This window comes from Gorilla gorilla, chromosome 10 (assembly GCF_029281585.2).
Source record: "Gorilla gorilla gorilla isolate KB3781 chromosome 10, NHGRI_mGorGor1-v2.1_pri, whole genome shotgun sequence".
Taxonomy (NCBI): domain Eukaryota; kingdom Metazoa; phylum Chordata; class Mammalia; order Primates; family Hominidae; genus Gorilla; species Gorilla gorilla.
The window spans coordinates 78,538,465-78,563,338 of NC_073234.2; the positions used below are offsets into that span (position 1 = coordinate 78,538,465).

Genomic DNA, 24,874 nt, shown 5'->3' on the forward strand with positions numbered 1-24,874 from the left:
CCATATCTATATATGTAGTGAGTGAGAGTACTTCACTATGCAGTTTTGAGATTAAGGTTATTCTAGTTGTGTAAAGGAAGCATGGCAGCTCTAAATTGTTTTCTGTTATGGAACAATAAGAGAAAGATTATCAGATACTTAAAATTTTGATAAAACTTATCTGAAAAATTGTCTGAGCCAGAAGATTTTGAGAGAGAAGATAAATGATTTCAATTTCATTTTTCCAGTTATTTACTTTTCCTTGTTATTTCATTTTTGTCATTTTATATTTTTTCAGAAATGTATCTACATTGTCATCAAATTTATTGGCATATAGTTACTCATATTTTTTAAATCCCATATCTAGAACAATGTCTTCATTTTTATTTATTTGCACTTTCACTTTAATTTTCTTGATTAGTCTTGCCAAAGACTTGTGTATCTTATCAATCTTTTCATAGAAAAAGTTTTTGAGTTCTATTACTCTCTATTTATTGTCATCTATTTCATTGATTTCTGTCGTTATGCTTTTTATTTTATTCTCTCTTTTTCCTTTGGGCCTTTTCTATTAGTATCTTTTGAACTTCTTGAGCTGAGTGTTTAGCTCAGTGTAAAAACAGTATAAGTACTTTAACTGTCATACACATTATATCATGTAATTTTTCACTATTCTCCAATTCTTTTTAAATTTACTTAATATTTTATATTTACTATAATGGTTTTTATAGCAATATTGGTTTCTAGAATTAAGTGATTGATTTTTTTTTTAAAGAGATGGAGTCTCGCTATGTTGTCCAGACTGGTCTTGAACTCCTGGGCTTAAGCGATCCTCCCATCTCTACCTCCCAAAGTGCTAGGATTACAGGTGTGAGCTACCACACCTGGCCCAGCTTTAGGAGATTTTAAAGTTATCATTTTATTATTGGCTGGTAGACTGAAGATATGGTCAGCATGATCTTGATTCTTTAGAATTTATTAGAACTTCCTTTACAAGTCACAGTTTTTTTGTCTGTTTCTTGCATTCTTTTTAAATGTGTATATTTCCTAAGCCAGGCACAGTGGCTCACACCTGTAATCCCAGCACTTTGGAAGGCTTAGGTAGGTAAATCACCTGAGGTTGGGAGCTTGAGACCAGCCTGGTCAACATGTTGAATCCTGGTCTCTACTAAAAATACAAAAATTAGCTGGGTGTGGTTGTGCACACCTGGAATCCCAGATACGCGGGAGACCGAAGCATGAGAATTGGTTGAACTCAGCAGGTGGAGGGTGCAGTGAGCTAGGAGAGCAGCACTGCACTCCAGCCTAGACAACAGTGAGACTCTGTCTCCAAAAAAAAGTGTATATTTCCTGCTATTGAAGAAATCTATGTTGACATATAGATTTACAGTATATAAATAATATATGACATCTATAAAACTTTATATCCAGTAATACATTTTATGTATAGGTTTAAGCAAATTAATTATACTATTCAAATTTTCTACAAAGTTTTGTTGTCTCTTTGATTTATTGTTTTCTAAGAAAAGTGAATTAAAATTCCAATCATGATTATTAAGCCATTTATCTCACCTCATATATCTGTCATTGCTTTGTATATTTTGAACCTATATTGTTAAATATATGCGTGTGTGTGTGTTTATTATATCTTTTTATCTGTTTTCCTTTTTTTGCCATGTATAATGTCTCTCTTCATTCTTTATGACTTTGGCCTTAAATTCTATTTGTCTGATATTAAAATCATTTCTAGCTCATATTTACCTAGCAAATATTTTCATTTCTTTAAAATTTCTGTCTTATAGATAATATATTATTGTATTTTAATATATTATAAGATATTCCTGCTATCTCATTTCATATTTTCTATTCACTTATTTATACTTTTTCCCCTGCATTTCTATCTCCTATTCAGGAAATCAAAATTTCTTCTACTGAAGAAAATTTTAAGAATTTTATTTGGATTCTCTGGCAGATGCCTCTATCTTAGTAAGGCCCATATTCATGTCCATTTGTCCCTATCAATATACTAACTTTCTAATACTTCAGAATATTTTCCTGCAAAAGGAGAAAGTATTTTTATCACACTCCCTGTCTTAGTCTGTTTGGGCTTTTATAACAAAGTGCCACAGACTGGGTGGCTTATAAACAACAGAAGTTTATTTCTTACAGTTCTGGTAGCTGGAAGTCTGAGATCACGGTGCTGGCAGGGTTGGGTTCTGGTGAGGGCCTCTTCCATTCGCAGACTGCCCACTTCCCCTTGTGTCTTCACATGGGAGAGTGAGCTAGCTCTCTGCCTTCTTCTTCTTCTTTCTTCTTTTCTTCTTCTTCTTCCTCTTCCTTTTTTTTTTTTTTCTTTTTGAGACAGAGTCTTACTCTGTCACCCAGGCTGGCGTGCAGCAGTGTGATCTTGACTCACTGCAATCTCCGCCTCTTGGGTTCAAGCAATTCTCCTGCCTAAGCCTCCCGAGTAACTGGGATTACAAGCGCCCACCACCACGCCCGGCTAATTTTTGTATTTTTAGTACAGACGGGGTTTCGCCATGTTGGCCAGGCTGGTCTCGAACTCCTGACCTCAGGTGATCCACCCGCCTCAGCCTCCCAAAGTGCTGGGATTACAGGCGTGGGCCACCGCACCTGGCCTGGCCTCTTCTTATAAAGGCACTAATCCCATTCTTGAGGGCTCTATCCTAACAAACTAATTATCTCTAAAAAGCCCCTCCTCCAAACACCATCACATTGAGAATTAAGTTTCAACAAACAAATTTAGGGGGATGGGGAACACGAATATTCAATTCATAATACTCTCCCTGTAGTTGCTGTACCCTACCTCCCATCTGTGGCCATGTTGGTATATACTATAGTTTAGTTCTGAATTATAATAATACACTTCTGCTTCTTTATGAGGAGACCTTTCTTGTTTGGATCATAATAAGCTTTCCTACATTATTTATAACCTGTACTTCATATATCAATTAAAGCATCCTCTTGGATTTATTTCTCTTCTTCCTGGGCACTTCTTCCAAGAAAATTTTCAAATATGGTCTTTATGTGTCAATACTCGAAGACCATGTCATAACCAAAAATATTTGTATCGGGATTCTTCATTGAAAAGATAGTTTAACCTAATATAAAACTATACTTTAAACAGACTTTGGAATTAGAGATCTGGGTTTTCCTCCCCCATTCTACCACTGTCTGTATTACACTGAGCAAGTTGCTTAACATCGTGAGCCTCACTTTTCTCATCTGTAATGAAAGAATGCTAATATCTACTCTGCAGCATTGCCAGGGCAATTGGTGATGTGTGCAAAGTAGTTAGAATGTAGCAGGTGCTCAATAAACGGTAGCTACTAGAAAACATAAAACATTATAGTTTGAAGTTATTTTCCTTTAACATGTTGGCATTATTACTCCATTGTCTTTTTGCCTCCGGTACTGCTAATGAGAAGTTTAATTTCAATCTGATTTAATTTTGTGAATCAACTCTTTATATCTAGAAGCTTTCAGAATTTTCTCTTTGATGTTCTTAAATTTCCCATCTCTAGGTGTGAGATTTTTCTTATTTATCCTATTTGGTACCCCATAAACTCTTTCATGTAACTATTACTCATTGTTATGGAGTAAATGTGTCCCTCAGATTTCATCTGTTGGAAACTCAATCCCCAATGTGGCAATATTGAAAGGTGGGATCTTTAAGAGGTAATTGGAGCACAAGAGCTCTGCCTTCATGAATGGATCAATCCACTTGTGGATTAATGGTTTAAGGATTAATGGATTAATAGGTTATCATGGGTGTGAAACTGGTGGCTTTATAAGGAGAGGAAGAGAAACCTGAGCAAGCAAGTACCGTATTCAGCCCTTTTGTCATGTGACACCCTGCACTGCCGCAGGACTCTGTACAGAGTCCCCACAAGGAAGATGACTCTCATCAGACACCAAGCCATGCCCCTGGACTTCCCAGGCTCCAGAACTGTAAGAAATATATTTTCTTTTTATCTTTTTAACTTTTATTTTAGGTTCGGGGGTACATGTGCAGGTTTGTTATGTAGGTAAACTCATGTCACAGTGGGGTTGTTGTACAGATTATTTCGTCACCCACATATTAAGTCGAGTACTCAAGAGTTATTTTTTCTGGTCATCTCCCTCCTCCCACCCTCCACTCTCAAGTAGACTCCAGTGTCTGTTGTTCCCTTCTTTATGTTCATGAGCTCTCATTATTTAGCTCTTTCTTATAAACGAGAACATGCAGTATTTGGTTTTCTGTTCTTGCATTAGTTTGCTAAAGATAATAGCCTCCAGCTCCATCCATGTTTCCACAAAAGACATGATCTCGTTCTTTTTTGTGGCTGCATAGTATTCCATAGTGTATATGTACCAAATTTTTTTATCCAGTCTGTCATTGATGAATATTTAGGTTGATTCCATGTCTTTGCTATTGTGAATAGTGCTGCAATGAACATTCATGTGCATATGTCGTTTCTTTATATATTACCCAGTTTCAGGTGTTCTGTTATAGGCAACAGAAAATAAATTAAGACATTCATCTTTATCTAATTCTGGAAAATCCTTGGTTATTATTTTTTGTTTCCTCACCTCTATTATACTTTTTTCTATCTTTTTGAGACCACACCATGGATATACTAGCACTTCTTATTTATCCTTCTTACCATTCTTTTTTCTTTTTATTTTTTATTAATTCTTTGTGTCTTCTGCAAAATATTCTTAGACTTGTTTTACAGTTTACTAGTTTATTCTTTGCCTATAACCTCCATGCTACTTATCCCTCACTGAAATTCTTGATTTTGTTATAATTTTTATACTCATTGTTTCCATTTGGCTTTTCATTATAACTGCTCCTTAACCAAAATTCTCTCATCTCTTTGAGGACACATATTATATTTATTCTAAACTCTGTATCGGTTTCATTAGTTCTGATCTACCTATTATAGACAGCCTAGTTTGTTGTCTCTCTTTAGGCATGTTGTACTTCTCAGCTATCTGGCTATTGCTGCCAATCGAAGCTTATCTTCCCCTAAAAGAATTATCAGGCCCGGTGTGGTGGCTCATGCCTGTAATCCCAGCACTTTGGGAGGCCGAGGCGAGCAGATCACCTGAGGTTGGGAGTTCGAGACCAGCCTGACCAACATGGAGAAACCCCGTCTCTACTAAAAATACAAAATTTTTTAGTATTTTTTTATTACAGTCATAGTGGTGCATGCCTGTAATCCCAGCTACTTGGGAGGCTGAGGCAGGAGAATCGCTCGAACCTGGGAGGCAAAGGTTGGGGTGAGCCGAGATCGCGCCACTGCACTCCAGCCTGGGCAACAAGGGCAAAACTCTATCTCCAAAAAGAGCTGAGATCGTGCCATTGCACTCCAGCCTAGACAACAAGAGTGAAACACCATCTCCAAAAAAAAAAAGAATTATCAGTCTTAGCTGAAATATGCAAAGCTCACACACAGCTTCTGCTCTCTTCATAGGTTTATGAGGTGTAATCAACTCTAGGCCTGGGAGCCCAGGGTCTTCCCTAGTCCTTTTTATTGCCCTCTTTCCTGATGACCCTGTTCCTTGGGGGATATTCTTATTCCTCTAACTTTGAAACTGCTCTCTTCAGAGGACGTTTCTTCCTCGACATATTGGCATAACTTGGGGCATGAAGGGGTATGGAAAGAGCAGGAGGAAATGCTTGGGGGGCAGCAAGTCATTCTTTATCTGCTGTTATTTGCTCCTCACTCAGGCCAGTCTCTGGAATTGCCCTTCTGTTGCCACAAAAGCCCTCAAGGCACTAGGCTGGCTCTACCATTTTCTCTCTTCCACAGTTACATGTGAGCAAACGTTAATCCATCCAGGGCAATATATCCAGAAGGAAAAGTATACAACTCAGAAGTTCTCTCCCAACTCATTTCCCAGTTCAATTCAGACACACACACACACACACACACCTTCCCTTTTTTTTTTTTGAGACGGAGTCTCGCTCTGTCGCCAGGCTGGAGTGCAGTGGCACAATCTCAGCTCACTACAACCTCTCCACCTCCCAGGTTCAAGCGATTCTCCTGCCTCAGCCTCCGGAGTAGCTGGGACTACAGGCACCCGCCACCACGCCCGGCTAATTTTTTGTATTTTTAGTCGAGACGGGGTTTCACCATGTTAAGTGTTTATTTTTTTGTTTGTTTGCTTTTTGAGACAGAGTCTCGCTATGTCACCCAGGCTGGAGGTGCACTGTCGCCATCTCAGTGCACTGCAACCTCCGCCTCCTGGGTTCAAGCGATTCTCCTGCCTCAGTCTCTTGAGTAGCTGAGACTGGGCTAATTTTTGTATTTTTAGTAGAGACAGGGTTTCACCATCTTGGCCAGGTTGGTCTCAAACTCCTGACCTCAAGTGATCCACCCGCCTTGGCCTCCCTTAACGCTAGGATTAGACACAAGCCACCACGCTGGGCCTCTTCTTGAATGTTTCTTATAGTCATTACTTTATGTATCTGGACACTGTTTCTTCCTTATATGGCTCTCTAGGTTTAAACTCTGGGGGGAGAGAGCAAGACATGTTGGTTCACTATCTTGTCAGAAATTTATCTTTATTTTTCCACCACATTAAAGATATTTCCCAGTCTAAAAAATAAATGAAAAATCTGAATCTAAGTTTATAATTTGCCCAAAAATGTATTTCTACAAGTGTCAACATATCACACATAATAAATGGATACATGTCCCAGCCTATTAGCCATGGGAGATGGGGAGAGAGAAGCTATCCAAACAAATATAGGGCTCAACCCTCAGACAAGGGAATCAAACCCAGCTTTGGTGTTTAGGTTTTATGTTCCATGACATAGAAGATAATCACCATAGAGGGTTTTCTCAATATTGTGTTCAACCTCTCAGCCTATATATTCTCTAGATGTAGACTCAGAAGTCCATCTTAGACGTGTTTTGAGCAATGTCCAGTGAGCAAGTGGTAACCAAGAGGAAGCCATACTCAAGATCACCTAAGAACCAAACAGTAGTTTGGAACCACACAAAATATAAGCCTCCTTATCTCTAGTGTGTGAGAAAATCGGTTTATTTAAGAGTTGAGAAAAAAATTTACTTTTCCACCTTCCAAAAGAGAGGACAATTTTTATGAGGGCTTATGTTAAATATCAATTGCTATGCAACAAATTACTCCAAAACTTAGCAGCTTAGAAAACAAAAATCTATTATTTCATACTTTCTATGGTTCAGGAATTCAGTAGCAGCTTAGCTGAGTGGTACGGTAAAGTCTCTGGTGAAAATTCAAGAAAATATGTCAGTAGGGACTGTAATTATCTGAAAGCTTGACTGGAGCTGGAGTATCTCCTTCTAAGATGACTGACTTATATGGCTGTGGGCTAGAAGCCTCAGTTCCTTACTAGCTGTTGGCAAGAGGCTTCCATTTCTCACTGTTTAGGCTGCTTGAGTGTCCTCACAACGTGGTTTCTGACTTCTCTCAGAACAAGTGATTTAAGATAGAGTAAGGAGGAAGCCAAATGTCTTCTATGATCTCATCTTATTTGCTCTATACAATTACTTCCACCATATTCAATTTGTTATAAGCAAGTTGCTATGTCCAGCCCACCCACAAGAGGAGAAGAATTTACCTTCATTTCTTGGAGTGAAAGAAGTGTCAAAGAATTTGGGAACATTTCCAAAAATCACCAGTGAAATTTTGAATAGTACAAATAAATAATGGGTCTCCCTTAACCAACATAAGCCTCAACCAAATTAAGCCTTATCCAATTCTGGGACTTTCTTTGTAAATTAATTTAACAAAGGATTTCAAAGATGTAAAAACATTTCATGATGTAGCAAATGAATGTTATTTAAACATTTCTCTAATAAGCCTTTGTAAGACTGAGAAACACTGGCTAATGTTATTAGGACTCAAAGAAGTTAGAACTGTTTGAAAAAATTATCCAAAACTTGGAAATAAGGCAAAATATGCCAGAATTACTTTTCAGTGTTATACTGGAGCATTATCTAACACTGAGGTCCCACACCCCCAGGCCACAGACCAGTACTTGTCCGTGGCCTGTTAGGAACCAAGACACACAGCAGGAGGTGAGTGGCAGGTAAGCACGAAGCTTCATCTGTGTTTATAGCCGCTCGCCATCACTCCCATTAGTGCCTGAGCTCTGCCTCCTGTCAGATCAGTGGCAGCATTAAACTCTCATAGGACTGCGAAACCTGTCATAAACTGTGCATGCAAGGGATCTAGGTTGCACACTCAAATTTTTCCACGGATGTTGGGGGAGGACCAAGAAAAAATTGTCAGTGGAAAAATTGTTTTCCACAAAATCAATTCTTGGTGCTGGAAAGGTTGGGGACCACTGGTCTAATAGGTCTTCCCAAGGTTTGTTTAATTTTCTAGGGAAATATATCTTTGTTTGACTGATTATTTAGTGTTCATTACAGCCCCAGGCTCTATGAAGATAAATGTTTATTTGCAAATTTTTGTCTTAAGTGATGATTTCTCTCCAATAGAAAAAATGATCCTAACTCTTATAATTTTATAGCTGCATAAGCCGTAACTTTCTCAATTTAATAAGTTTATTTCATCACGCTATTCATGGGTGACTATATAAATCTTTGTCCCTCAAATTATTCTTGACCAGCTTTACCTTCCAGCTGCATACCTCATTCATGAGGTAAATGAATCTTTGACATCTTACTTTATATTTGTATGAGAATCATGCCATGTTTATAATTTTTTGAAAAGTATACTTTAATAATTTCATTTTATTTTTATTTTTTGAAACAGGGTCTTGCTGTATCATGCAGGCTGCAGTGCAGTGACACAAACACAACTCATTGCAGCCTTGACTTTCCAGGCTCCAGCAATCCTCCCACCTCAGCCTCCAGAGTAGCTGGGACCACAGGCATATGCCACCACACTCAGCTAATTTGTGTATTTTTGGTAGAGACGAGGTTTCTCCGTGTTGCCCAGGCTAGTCTTGAACTCTTGACCTTAATCAATCTACCCACCTCAGCCTCCCAAAGTGCTGGGATTACAGGCACGAACCCCTGGGCCCAGCTTTGTGGGGGTTTTCCCACTAAGATAGACTTGTCTGCTACAGTCTATTCTAATGTATTGTCCAAGAAGTACACATTACAAGCTGTTTCCTCCTGAGAACATCTTTATGGAGATCTTGGAGTGAATCTTAAGGGCAATATAACTTTTCCTTCAATGAATCTCTGTTTTTTATTCTTCTGATTTTATGTTTTTATTTTTGTTTTTTGTTCTTGGCCAATTCTGGTTGCTGTTGTTGTTGTCTGTATTTCGTCGAATTTATGGTTTTAGCCATGACTTTTTCAGCCATCAAGACCAGGGATTATTAGTAAATAATGAATCCTTAGGTAGTATATAGAACATCTTGTGTACACACGAGTCCGGCCTATACATGGCTGATAAGTTATTACCCATTGGAACAAACAACCACTGGAAATCTGATTTTATGGTATGACTATTTGATAACCTTTTTCAATATAATGAGAACTCATTCTTGGCCAGGTAAGAGATGAAAGATCATCTACATTGTTCCACTTTGGGGTTTGTTGCTTTGGCTTTTTGTGAGCTTAACCTAGTTAGGTAAAACTTTATGCCCACTGGAAAAGAGAAAATTTGTTTGAGGTTACCAGTAAATTTTATTTTTCTGTTTACTTTAGACCTTTGTCTGTAGTTGTAGAATTGAAGCGGCAAGCTCTCCGTGTGTCTCTGTGTCAATAATAGACAAAGGCATTTCCTTTTTATTGTGTGTGCATGAAATATTTCCTACCTCTGGAGGGTATTAATACATTAAGCTATAAAACCTATTAAAGAAGCTCTGTTCTGCTTGGTTCATAGAGAACAATAAGAACCGCATAAATTTAATGTTTCCAGAATTCTTATAAAATAAAGAAACTGAACTTCTAGTCCTGAGTGTGTTAGCCTTTAAAAAACAAAAACAAAACCTTTTACAGAAACTGCCAACTCAGAAGCATTTTTATATAGGCATCCAAGTTCATGTAATAAATGTGAATATCATTGGACAAATCAAAATGAATTTTCATGATTTTGCTTAAAAAGAGCTTTGCATCTTTTTCCTAATTTTATCAATGTGGAGTATAATAAAAAAATACTTTTTTAACTGTATTTGCTGCTCACTAAGAAACTAGGAATCTGAAGTTCCTAGACTTTTTAACTGCTTTATAAGTTCAGATAAGCCACTATTCCTCTCATACATTTTTTAATTGATGAAAATATAAAATTATATGTTCAGTGAAATAGAATTATAATTCTGATAAGCATTTTATATCAAGAGTTATTATGTCCCGTACTGTGTCAGTTAAAACTGATTTTCCAAGATCATTTTTTAAGTTTTAGACAAAAATACTAATAATAAATTGAGTTAATTGATGGAAAATTCTTGTATATCTTCAGTTTCTAAGTAAGCATAGTTTTAATACACAGTATGTACTTTTGTTTCTTATTTTTACACATTTTAGGGAATCTATGCCTCTGAGCTCTGCCAACAAATGTATTCATTTGCACTACTTTAAGAAGGTATAAAAGGGAGTGTGTAGCTGTAGAGGTTGCATGTACTCACGTATTTTGTAGTTTGCCATAGTGCTTGTATATAACAGACAGTTGACATTTACCTACCTTCAATGTTGTTCTGATGAATAGGAGTTAGTTGCTTTGTTAATGCTGAGTTGTTGATGCTATACTAGAATAATATGCATAAGAAATGCATAAGAAACGCATAAGAAAATGAGATGTGTGTGTGAGAGAGAGATTTTTTTTTTCAAAAGAAAAGGAAAATGGTTTTGTTTTGAAGTAAAGTGTCTTGTTTGAGAATTTGGAAGAAATTAATGAAAGACAAAACTTAAATGGATATAGAAAGTTGTAGAAGGCTATGGAAAGTCAATGTTATTTGCTTTGGTTTTGAATACCTGCAAAAAATGTCTAAAAAGAAATGCAAAAACAGCATTGCACCAGTACAAAAATAAACACACAGATCAACGGAACAGGCCAGAGAACTCAGAAGTAAAGCCACACACCTGCAACCAACTGATCTGCCACAAAGTCGACAAAAATAAACAATGAGGAAAAGACACCCTAGTCAATAAATGGTATTGGGAAAACTAGCTAGCCATATCCAGAAGAATGAAACTGGACTCCTACCTGTCACTGAACACAAAAATTAACTCGAGATAGGTTAAAGACTTAAGTTTAAGACCTGAAATTATAAAAAAATCCTAGAACAAACCCTAGGCAAAACTATTCTGGACACTGGCCTAGGCAAGGAATTTATGACTAAGACAGCCAATGCAAATGCAACAAAATTTAAAATAGGCAAATAGGGCTTAATTAAATTAAAGAGCTTCTGCCAGCAAAATAAACAATCAACAGAGTAAACAGACAACCTACAGAATGGGAGAAAATATTTGCAAGCTATGCCTCTGATAAAGAACTAATATTCAGAATCTATTAAAAAATCAATAAAAAACAACCCCATTAAAAAGTAGACAAACGAAATTAACAGACACTTCTCAGCAGACATACACAAGGCCAACAAACATGAAAAAATGCTCAACATCACTAATCATCAGAAAAACGCAAATTAGAACCACAATGAGATACCATCTCACCAGTCAGAATGGCTATCACTAAGAAGTCAAAAAATAGCAGATGTTGGCAAGGATGAAGAGAAAAGGAAACACACTTATACACTGTTGGTGGGAATATAAATTAGTTCAACCACTGTGGAAAACAGTATGGAGATTTCTCAAAGAACTAAAATTAGAACCACCACGGACCCCAGCAAACCCACTACTGGGTATCTACCCAAAGGAAAAGAAATCATTTTATGAAAAAGACATCTGCACTCATATGCTTATCACGGCCCTATTCACAATATCAAAATCATGTCCATCAACAGTGGATTGGATAAATAAAATGTGGTATATATGCACCATACATATGTATACGTATACACAGCCATTAAAAAAAGAATGAAATCATGTCCTTTTCAACAACATGAATGAAGCTGAAGGTCATTATCCTAAGTGAAATAATGCAGAAACAGAAAACCAAATACCAAATGTTTTTGCTTATGAGTGAGAGCTCAACATTGGGTACACATGGACATAATGATGGAAATAATGGACACAGGGGAATCCAAAATGGGGAGAAGAAGGAGAGAGGTTAGGGTTGAAAAGCTACCTGTTGGGTACCATGTTCACTATTTGGGCAATGGGTTCACTAGAGGACCAAACCCCACCGTTACACAATATACCCATGCAACAAATCTGCACATGTACACCCCAAATCTATAGTTTTAAAAAATTAAATTAAAAAGAAGAAATGCAATATGTAAAAAGAAAATCAGCAAAGTTTGCTTAGTTTGATATACTAACTCCAAATATAATGCTTTAATGAAAGGCTAAGAATTAGGTTTCTCACTTTGAAAATGAAAAATTATTCTTAGAGTAATTGGTCTGCTCTTAATAAGAGATAGTAAAAAAGTATTCTTCATGTTTTCTGTTATCTGCCCAGGTAACAGGATTCTGTATCTCACCAAAATAACTTTATCTACTTTGTGCTGAATTTTTATGCCCTTAACTATTTTTTACAAACAGAATCAACAAACTTAGAAGACAGACAACAGAAATTAGTCAATGTGAAGCAGTAAGAGAATAAAAGATTGGGAAAAAAGTAAACAAAGCCTCAAGAACTTGTAGAACAATATCGAATTGTATAAATATGTGTAACTGGAGACCCAGAGGTGACCAGATAGAAGATAGATATTAATTCTCTCAATACCACATGACTCTAGATTTGTTGACTATACTCCAAAGAGGCCTATATATGAAAATTCTCATATCTTGCTGCATCAATATAAATGAACAGGGACAAAACACAATGTAACTAACCTTTCATGTGATCAAGAATAATCTTCAGGTATTATTTATTATTGGGAGAAAGGAGGATTGTTAAGAAAAATTATCCAAAACTTGAAAATAAAGCAAAAGAATGACAGCTAATCTTCTTACTGTCACAACATAGCATTCTCTAATAGGCCCACCCAAAACCTATTTATTCTCTGCAAGAATGTATTTGTGCTTGACTTACTATTTGCCATTGATTATAACCCACGTGAAGTTACATGCTAACTTACAGATTTATATTCAGCAGAAACACAAATGATTTGTTTGATGCATGTTCATTTTGTACTTATATGTTATATTTTTCATCTTTTGAAATATATTATTTTTGAAAGATGAAATGCCTGAAATTCAATTTTTGAAAAGTCAAATGACCACATATGAAGCTTTGATTATAAGCAGAAATTGACACCAACTCTTCTCCAAGGAGTAATTTTGTGTGTTTGTTTTTAGGGGATGAACTATATAACCTTAGACAATTTCATGTAGTAGCTGATTTCATGAGGCAAACAAAGCCTAGATGTATAGGATTAAATGCTCCTTTATAAATCATTAAAACCATCCTAAAATCAATTCAAAAATTGACCAGAAGCCATTGCACTTTGCTCCAAAGAGAAATAACATGCTGAGTAAGCAACACAAATGCTACTCACTCTTTTCCAAACTGAAGTGACCTGCTGGATCAGCACGGTACCAGCTAAAACTCTAGCCAACAAAGGCAGTAAAAGTCAAAGAAGGCAAAAACTACTGAAGAGAAGCCAAAATATTGGAAATTTCATTGAGTGCTGTTAGTAACTATATCAGTATTCAGTTCTGGGAAAAGCAAAATGGTGGAATAAGATCATATACAAAATGGTATAAGATCATATACAAAAAACTATCTTGAAATGCATGCTAGGAAGTGATCTCAAGACTAGGGGAGATGCCATAAATTCCCATAAGATAAGAAAATCAGGTTTTTTGTATTATCTGATATTGATCAAGAGACCTAAACTCAAATCAGTTACAGATTTTGACTTCAAAGAACTGCAGCAGCCCTGGCAAAAGAAGCAGCAGCGTCTTCCCATGGAAGATTTAGCCTCTTTGCACTACTCTTTCCAAATCATTTCCTGATTCACCAGAACCAGCTCTTTTATGCTCATGTAAACACACTAAGGTCCTGATGTAATGTTATCCTTGGAGCCCATGCCCTGTGATGCTAGTGTCAATTATATTTTACAAAACATAACCTTCTGGTATCTCCAAAACCTAAACAGGCTTGGCTGCATTTAATAAACATGTTCAATCATTCCTTTTCTCCCTACCCCACAACAGAAACAAAACCAAAACAAGAAAAATTCCAGAATATGCCCTGTAATAATGGCAGAAGCATTGCTAATTGAAGATGAGATACATACATAGAAAGTCATCTGAGAAAATGGAACACAAATGCTCTCTTAAAATCCAATTTTTAAAAAATTGTTGATTTGCCTTTCCAATTGGGCCTGAGAATACTACTTCTAGAGGCTTGTGCCAGCAATGCAACAACAGCATTGAAATGGAAAAGAAGTGGAAACAGGGTAACATTTCAAGTCAGATTTTTTTCTCACAGAATACATGGATTCTGGGAGAAAAGTGAAAGATGTGAAAAGAGAAATATAGCATTAATTAGAGGGCATAGCTTTGTACAGCTTGAAATACAATTTTGTGATTTTTTTTTTGTTTGAGTGTTTTGTTTTCATAAGCCTGCTACACCGTGAGCTCTGTGGGGATACTATTCTTATATCCCCAACTTGCAGCACTTGTAGTACCTGGAATACAGTAGGCACTTGCTGAAAACATGATAAAATTAACTAACACATGTACTATTTAAAAGTATAGTGATAATTACCCCCACTATAAATCATGGTATCATTATAAATCATGATTACCATTATAAATCAGATTTCAGTTAAGGCTGGATATGAAGAAGTGTTTCAGGCCAGACCTTCTCAAACTTTAACGTTCTAATGTTCATACAAATTACAAATCATCTGCATATCATGTTACAATGAAGATTATGACTCAGTAGTCTAAGTTGGACACAAATTCATAGGTGATGCTAATACTGCTGGTTCATGGACCATGTTTTGAGAGCCAAGATTCTGGACAACCCAATGGTTTATGACAACAGAGGAGACTCCAGAGTGGGGAGTTGATGTGTAGAAGTCTTGGGGCAAGTGACTAGCAAGGAAGGAGGAAAGCTTGGGTCACACAGGCATCAGTGGGGGGCAGGGTGATAAGCCATTCAAGGAGCATGTCCATGTTCCCTTTCTCTTTTCACTGTAGAAAGTGAAAGCCTTTGCTTCTGTTAAAAAAGAAAAAAGTTTCAATAATCAGTGAGCAAAGCAGGAGAAATATGTAGGGAACAGGGCTGTCTTCTTACCCGTGATGTCATGTTATAGCCATCCTCATAGCTTTATGAGGCTGGATGAGATGCCTCCCTTCTGGCACCTTCTTGAGGACCCTCATGTCCTAGAGGAGAGAGACCTTGGCTACAACCACAGGAGACCAACTCCCCAAGAACTCAGGAGTTTGAAAGAGACTGTTCAAGCATCACAGATTGAGGCATCACAGATTGCACCAATTGGCTGCCCCTTTCCCTCTCCCTCACTCTACCCACTCCTTAAGGCTAATCCCTCCTCCTCTGCTCCAAGACTTGCAAACACTGCAGACACAAAGATGGTTCCTACTTCGCCTGGCCCCTCCCCTGTGCCTGGGTTCATCATTCTTCACCATGGCCGTCATACCAATGAAGCTCAAGATGCTGTCAAATAGATTGCCCCTTTTTGAAAATATTGTTTCAGGGTCAGAGTGACTGAATCTATTCAAGTAGGCTACTGGCCCAGAGGTTAGGTAAATCTCTCATTTTAGCCCCTAAAATTATCTTTTGAGCTCAAATTTACACAAACACAAAAAACGTAAAGACCAGAGTTCAAGGTATGGGCCGGGGACGGGGAGGGTCGGGTGAGGCACGCAGAAACTGGCTATGTCCAGTTTCTCACTCTTCACCAGAGATGTGATGTTTAATTGCTTCATGTCTCCCCTTTTCCTACAGTAGCTCAGATTGTCAGCAACAGCTCCAGGGCTTGGGCCACAAGCCTCAGGTGCCAATCAAGAGGTAGGTAGAAAGATGGGAGGCGGAAAGCAGGATGCACTTGCCACTGAGCTGCCACCCTCAGGGCAATCCTGAGGCACAGCAACTCCAGGGAGCATTATAAACATAGAATGCAATGTGAAAGGTGTCCCTGGAGCTGTGCGACTCTACAGTCTGGGAAGGGACCTTTGAGAGAAGAGGACCCACAGGAGAGGACTGCAGGAGGCAGAATGCAGGAAGGCCAAAAAGCGCAAGTGGATTCCAGCTCATTTTGATCTAGAATGTTTATCTTTAAGGACGGGCATGGTTGCTCAGGCCTGTAATCCCAGCACTTTGGGAGGCCGAGGCGGGCGGATCACTGGAGGCCCAGAGTTCAAGACGAGCCTGGCCAACCTGATGAAACTCCATCTCTACTAAAAATACAAAAATTAGCCGGCTGCAGCGGCGCATGCCTGTAATCCCAGCTACTCAGGAGGCTGAGGCAGGAGAATCGCTTGAGCCCGAGAGGCAGAGGTTGCCAGGAGCTGAGATCACACCACTGCTCTCCAGCCTGGGCGACAGAGCGAGACTCCATCTCAAAAAAAAAAAAAAAGAAAAGAAAAAAAAAGGAAAAGAAAAGAATATTTATCTTTAAATCTATATGGGTATATAGACAATAACAATGAAGATGAAAACATATTGCCTCAGGAAAATATCGATGCTATTCATTAACTGCTAGAGAACGAATGAGGTTATCCATCTGGCTCTGTAAAAACCACTTAAATGATTGTCTCATGTTGTAAGCTTCTAAGCATTTCCCCAATTATCCTGCTTTATAATAAGGAGTATTCATAACATTAAATGAGTCAAGTTACCTTGCTGGGAGTCTTATTTTATTACAACAATAACCTATAGAATATGTAGTTGGTATGTTGCTGTTAGAAAAAAAAATTAATTGGGAGGCCATTAGGCTGAGACAGCTCCAATGCCTTGGGTTCTTATAGGAGCAAACCAAATCAAACTCCAGTGTAAACAGTCAAACAACACTTAAGCTGAACTAACCAGAAACTGCCAACTAACCTCCAACTAGGGACTTTCCACTTTCACCAATAAATGTATTTTCTTTGTCTCGGTTTGGCAAACGCCTTGTAAAAGTTTTCTCTCTTGCCCACCTCCACCCGCTCAGTGGAACACTGAACTGTTCGCGGTCTGGCACTGCTCGGTTGGTAAGTCACTGAATGCTCAAATAAACCTGTTAAAATTTTAATGTGCCTACATTTATTTTTTAACATCTCCATACCGGAACTTAGCAAATCCAGAGGAAAAAATATTTTCAGCATCAACAAGAAATGCATGACAAGATGGATGCATAATTACCAAAGAGAAAAACTGTGAGTGATAGATGAGTTTTAAAAGAAACAAAAGACCAATGATGACTGACTAGTGTAATCTCAACGAAAATTAGCAATATTAAATGCACACTCAGTGCCATTGTGCTTCGTCTCTTTTAATCTTCAACAATCCTATAAGATTGGTCCAATTATTTTCCGCATTTTATCCCTAAGTAAAGCATAAACAGGATAAGTAACTTGTTCGAGGCCATACAACTTGAAGGGGAAGAACTGGAATTCAAATCTGAGCTTTGTCTGCAGAGCCCAAGCTTTTGCCACTAAGATGTAGACTCCCTAGCACCAGCAAGCAACATTTATTCCTCGATACCTGATGCTGAGTGTTTCATATCCATCATCTAAACTATTAACATAAATAAATGGTCATGCTCAGTTCTATTTCAGCCAGTCTGAAAAAACAACATCAAGAAGCCTAGATGGGAGGCCGAAGCGGGCAGATCACAAGGTTAGGAGATTGAGACCATCCTGGCTAACACGGTGAAACCCTGTCTCTACTAAAAATACAAAAAATTAGCCGGGCGTGATGGCGGGCACCTGTAGTCCCAGCTACTCGGGAGGCTGAGGCAGGAGTATGGTGTGAACCCAGGAGGTGGAGCTTGCAGTGAGACGAGATCGCGCCACTGCGCCACTGCGCCACTGCACTCCAGCCTGGGCGACAGAGCGAGACTCCGTTTAAAAAAAAAAAAAAAAAAGCCTAGAAACAGGAAGGATTTCTTAAGGTTTACTCAGGATAGTCCAGGGCAGACAGCACTCTGGCCAAATGGTGTGAGCCGTCCAAACCGCTTGGTCTCAGAGAGGGATGTTTCAGATCAAGGCCATTCAACCAACTCCTCTTGCTCTAATACCATAATTACCATGGTCTTATTTCTTTTTGTGTTTATTTGTTTTTGTTTGTTTTGAGACGGAGTTTTGCTCTTGTTGCCCAGGCTGGAGTGCAAACTGCAAACTCCGCCTCCAGGGTTCAAGCAATTCTCCTGCCTTAGCCTCCCGAGTAGCTGGAATTAAGGCACTCGCCACCATGCCCGGCTAATGTTTTGTATTTTCAGTAGAGACAGGGTTTTACCACATTGGTCAAGCTGGTCTTGAACTCCAGACCTAGGTGATCCACCTTCCTCTGCCTCCCAAAATCCTGGGATTACAGTAATAAGCCACCGTGCCTGGCCCATGGCCTTATTTTTTATGTTTTCTTTTTTTCCCTACAAGAAAGGAATGAAGGAACCATTGGCATCACTTCACAGCTTTCTCAGAATAAATTAATAAATTGGCAACTGGCTTATACATCAGTGTTTTGTGAGTTGGAATAAATCAAGTCTGTTCATATGACTAAGCTGTCAAAGTTGAGTTATTCGACCTAAAACGTGGTAACCACACCAAAGTATTGCCATCCTGAGACTCTGTTGGGAAGGTGGCTGACCTCCTCACCTCTCTAGATAACATAGCTATTATGTGTCTAACTAAATATATGTGTGTTCATTTTTTTTCATGCATTGTTTTTCCAAGCCAACACAATTTTTAAAACTCAGGAAGCACATCTTTTGACTATGGGCTAGATGCCATTAATGCTAAAGTACACAATTCAACAAAAAGATAAAGAAAAAGGTGGAAAAGGAGGAGAAATAACTACTGATTAATTACCAATGGGAGTGCTATTTGGGAAAAAGGACCCTGAACAAAAATTATTTGTTTTCAACTGAAGATGTTGAATAGAAATACAAATCAAAGTGATGGAAAATCAACTAAATAAAGGCCTTAGAGAAAGTCAGAAGTTCTTTGGTCTATTCCTAATTTCTAGAAAATGCTTTTACAAATGGTCAGGCAACTGAGCATCTGAGATCTAATTGTGTCACGTCAAACAAACTAGTTTGATGTTCTCCTTTTAGAAGAGCAGATGGAGTAGTCAAAAGACTATGAGAAACCCCTTAAGAAAGATGTGACAGTCTGAGGGACAGACTTAAATTAATGTTTAAAAAAATATAAATGCTTTGATGAATTAGAAAGGATTTTTCAACCCAGATCTAAATGAGATTTTCATCATTCTTTAAACAATGCCAAAGTAACTTTCTGATTTTAAAGAAGAAAAAAGTACAAAAATTTAAAAATTTAAACGAAAATTAATTCCAAGAAAGAGTTCATTAAGAATGCATCATGAAGGAAAACATTCTAAATCATTTTCTTCTACTGAAAATTTCTTAAGAATATAGAGAAGTGCAAAGAATATTATAAACACATATATATCTACTATACAGTTTTAATAAATGCTAACATTTTGTGACACTTTTTTGAGAGAAATAAAACCTTCCACATATAAAGTTCCTTCTATTTCCCATACTAGTCCAATTCTCCTGCTTTCTCCCCAGAAAAAAAAAAAAAAAACGTTACTATGTGTTTTGATGTACACTGCATCTACTATATATGTAGTATAAAAATATGTAGTGTTATATACACATAGTATTTATATGAAGTATATGTGGTATTAAAATACAGATTGGGAATACACAAAACTTGTATATCTCATGCAACTCATGTATCTCATATATCTTTTAAAATATATTCTTAAAATTGCTTCTAACAATGAGATATTTCAAAGGAAACTTTTCAGAGACAGTTGATATGACTAAAAGCCAGTGACCATTTCTACTTGGAAAATAATTAGAATCCAAATGAAATTTAGAGCAAGGAATTTATTATAGTGAATTCTGAAATCTATTTTATAAATTCTGAGAAGATAGTATGAATGGGAAAGAATTTCTAAGGGGGTGAGGTGATTAAAAATGCTACCAAGAAGCCCACATTTCATAAACTTAAAATTAGAAATGAAGCAAGTCCAAAATAGATGTCAAAGGTGAACCCAGATACTGTAAAAGATTATGATGGTACATTGAATTCTCTTCCATCCATGTGAAGCTACTCTCTGGCAATAACTTACACAGGTTCAGAAATTACATTAACTCTTCAAACCTCCAGGGTACTGTTTAGTAAGTTATTATCTGATGTACTAAATTTTCTTAGCTCCTAAATTACTCTCAGAACTTCATTTATTCCCTGGGCTCAGGTTATGGCTTCCAGAAACCATATAGTCTCCTGATCACTCAAGAGTTCCTGTGACTCCCAATAGTGCTAATCAATTTATTGACAAATAATTTAGGCCACTTGGAAAATCCAACTAAACAAGTGAAAGTCACTCTTAGGCCACTGTGTTCACTTGCTTAAAGACAAAAGAGTGGAAAAGGGTCAATCTGAAGTATTCAGATTAAAGACAGAACCTATTGACCATGTGGCTAGTCCCAATGGCCATTATGATTGGCAAGCAAAGCCAATTAAATAAAGAATGGTTCACTTATTGGTTTTATGTAGTCAGAGTTTTAGTAAGTAATAAGCGCTCTATAGGTCTGGCTCTTGGTCAGACTTCAGGGATTATTAACAGTCCCTTGGTAATTTTATTAAAAAGAGAGGTATTGATCCTAGTATTCCAGCCAAATTCTAATTTATGGATTTATAGTCTACCCTTCCCAAATTCCCTCAGATTAAGTGGCCTACTCCCAAAGGACAACCACCCTGAGCTAATATGCTTCTCCCAACCACAAGCTTCCCTTGCAGGAAATCTCCTCAAAATAAACTCTCTCTGGTCTAACTCAACAACACAGAAGTCTTCATGGATTGGAATAAGCCTCTTCAACTATCATACACTCAACAATATAAATGTACATATTTTAAGCCTTTTTAGTAAGAGATGTGTCTTTAGTTAGTCCATTGGCAGGATCAAATGAACAGAACATTGACAGATGTTCATTTACAGCTGTCTAATTTCTCTACAGACCATTCCAGTTGTGATAGAGAGAAGGGGAAGTATAGGGAGCAAAGCTGTTGAGTTTCAACTCCTTCTGGAAGAAGGGGTAATAAATAATTAGCCTTGCTGTTACTCCCCTTGGAAACAGACATTAGACTTACTGGTCCAGAAGTGGAGGTTAGAAGACACCAAACAATTTCATTATTTTACCTAACCCAGAAATATGATCTTTACGTTTTTCCTAAGAACATCGTGGGTAGATACTCTTTACGGGGGTGCAGACCAACATGACATCAAGTGGCTGGGCCAGTAAGGTAAATACATGTAGTGGACTACCAGTCTCCATTAAAACTTGGAATGGGAAGCCATGGAGTAGATAATTTTTCAGTCATCCTCAGTCTTACAAGTGTGTAATAGGAAACTAAATAGTTGGATATTTGTTTGATTCCATTTGAAAAATCAGTCGATTCAGTGAGGAAAAATGAGTTGAGGCTATGGGTTGACATCACATAGGCATTAATAGATTGACAGGGTTTTGGTTTTTCATATGCTTGTTTTGGTGTCAACACATAGCTCAAGAGATCTACAAAATCTAGGGGGAGATTTATTTGGTAATAGAGTTAGAGGCATTACTGTCATGGAAAACAATAAAAACCACCATAGCTCAGAATGCATTAATGCCGTTTCTACGCATTTAAATTACAGCATATTTGGCTGTGAAAAAATAAATACATCTAGTAAACACATAAGCACGTATTTAGGGTCTAAATAATAACCTTTTCTAACCAATTCTGACACTCAATAGCACCTTTGAATATAATTTTATGCAATTTAATTTTTTATTTATAAAACTGTTTCCAGGTGTGATTATTATTCATCCATCACAAGATATATTTTTAAAAACAAAAAATGACAGCATTCACTTCAAAATTTATGTATGCTGGTAGAATATTCTAATTATACAACAAAGTAATTTTGTTCATGTAATTTTTTTGATATTAGTTTACACTGCAGATGTTTGCAAAGTTAAAATAAATTAAAACTCCAAAGTTCAGGTATTTTCCATTAGCACTATTCACTATTTTCTTATGGATTATAACTACGTAGCTTAAGGTGATGTTTGTTCATTCTTCAAGTCTTTTTCTTAATCTGCCTAACCAAACGCCCCAAGCACAAGGAGAAACATCATCTTTGCAGGAGTATTGTTACCAGAGCCAACTGTGACAGCAGAGTATGAAAGACTTATTTCAAAAATAGACTCCTAAAGTTGAGAAACTCATGAAAATTGAAGACAGGCTTCATTTATTTGTGATTCTGGCAACAAAAGTACAACAAATTACCCCCAGTACTAAAGAACTCCAGAAAGGTATTCCACTTTAGGTAGAAATACTATTGCAATCATTCATTCATTCATTGAATTAATTTGTTGAGCACCTACTAGATGACATGTAATGCACTGTGGTGGTAGGGATCCAAGAATGAACAGGACGGGTCTTTGCTCTCGTCTAGTGGGGTAGACAGATACACAAGAAATTTGCTTGTGGTGATTAAGATTGCATGTTGTAGATGACTTTCTCCTGGGAATGATGGTTATTCAGGAAAAACATTAGTCAGGCCTGCCTCAGAGGAAGATGGTCATGTTTAAGAATGACAAAGAGCAAAAAGTCTAGTTTCAGAGCTCCAGTGCGGCAGCCTGACAGCATTAGAGACTGCCAGCAGAAATTCTGTGGTTTCCAGCTTAAAAGTTACCTCCTACCCCGTGCATTATGAATGCCCAAAGACAATGCCATCTATAGGACACTGCCTGACTATGGAGTATGGTGATATTTTCTGCCGACTGCATTGTTTATTTTCCCTTTCTCATAATTAAACCTTTTTCTAATCCTATAAGGTAATAATATTTGCAAATGGAGAACACCTGGCTATCCAATATGATGAATTTTCCAGGCTTCTGGGGGAAGAGTTGTTCAAGCCAAAAGAAATCTCACACACCCCCAGAAGTAACTCGAGCCCTTCATAATATGAATACATGGGTGCAGAGGTTAAATGTATATTTAAAGCAGAGAAACCATGAATATCGCGTCTCTGTGTGTATGTATGTATGTATGTGTGTGTGTGTGTGTACGTGTAATCATAGAATTCTAAGCTTGTAGGGTGTGCTTTATATCTATATCATATGTTATCCAGATACCAGTTGTATATTATAAACTGCATATGCAATACCATATGGACACCATAAAATATCACATGTGTTGTCAAGATAATTTTATATTTAGTGCATGATTAAAATGTCCTATATTATATACCTATCTTTTCTGTGTGTACATAGATTTGCCTAACAAATTGCCTTCATTACCAAATTCAGATATAAATCAAAGTTAAAGTCGCTGTACTTAAATTTAATAAAAAGCAATATGGAAACGTGAATACAGTTTGTTTTTTCTTCACTAGATTTTTCTGCCATGCAGCATTTAACACTGGTGCAGCTGTCAATACCCATTCATCTGCTATCGGGCAGCTTTTTCCTTTCACTCACTGTGACATTTTTAAAGTGGCAAAAAAAAAAAGCTTAAAACAGCATATTTGTCACTTTTTTCTTTCTGGTGACCTTTTAAACACTAGGGAAAATTACTCTGTATGTACTAAACCCTTTAATCATTACACATACATTTCACAATAGTCCTTTATATAGGGGTATCGTTTAATTAAATTTAAGGAATTTACATTGTACGTGCTGCTGTTCATTTAATTATTCAAAAATTTAAACATAAGAAAACCTCATAGCTTTTAGCTATGACAACCATGTAATGCAACTGTAATTTATATTAAGACTCATTTTTATAAGTGGAATTTCAGAAATAACTTGTGCATACCCTCAGCTTCCAGCTTCTAAATTCTGATAAATAGCTACATGAAATATACTTATTCAGTAAATAAAAAATATGTGTTGCTAGTGAGGCATGACAAGGAAGGTTTTGAGAGGGAAGATGTAAGATTGAGTCTCAACTCTATTTTGGATCACTGTGTGACCTTGAGGGAGTTGCTGAATATCTCTGATTTGCACCCGGGATCTCATCATGCGCGAAATAAGATACTGATAGCCACCTCTCTCCAGCATAGTGTGATTGTGAGGAACAAATTAGCAAATATTTGTATATGTGCTCTGAAATCTACAAAAAAATGAAGAGGAATATGATTTTTAGTTCAAAAACACAAATATTCTGTTTTCTAGAAATGGTGGAGAAATTAGAAATTCTTATAACATGCCAGAAAGAAATGTTTAAAACAAACTAAAATAACAACATTAGCAACATATTATTTAGTTACTGTCCTTTCTAAAACTAGAAATGGAAATACTGCTGTACCTGCTATAGAATGGCTTTAAAAATTGCAAAAGGTAATAATTCCGGATTGCCTATTTAGTCTCAGTTTTAGTTTCATTACTTTGATATAATTGGCGTATCTTTAAAAATGACCAGGTCTTTTTCCTCCTACCCTCTAAACTCTGTGGCCTGGCATAGTAGAAAGCGGATGAAGTTTACCTCAGCAGCCCTAGAACAGAGTGATCTCCTTCGCCATTTACAGGTTGGTCACCAAGAGTAACTTAGCTTCACAAAGCATCAGTTTTCTCATCTCTACAAAACAGAATATCATGTCTACCACAGAAGGT

General features: G+C 37.2%; 1 long non-coding RNA gene across 1 annotated transcript in view; it reads right to left on the minus strand.

The window, feature by feature from the left end:
- Positions 1-7,013: 7,013 nt before the first annotated feature.
- Positions 7,014-24,874, minus strand: part of LOC134756571 (uncharacterized) — a 49,764-nt gene continuing 31,903 nt past the window's right edge. The window contains exons 2-3 of the long non-coding RNA XR_010129359.1: positions 15,319-15,407; positions 7,014-15,240 (exon numbers count right to left, since the gene is read on the minus strand). This is a non-coding gene — a long non-coding RNA (uncharacterized lncRNA). The remainder of the gene's footprint in view (positions 15,241-15,318; positions 15,408-24,874) is intronic.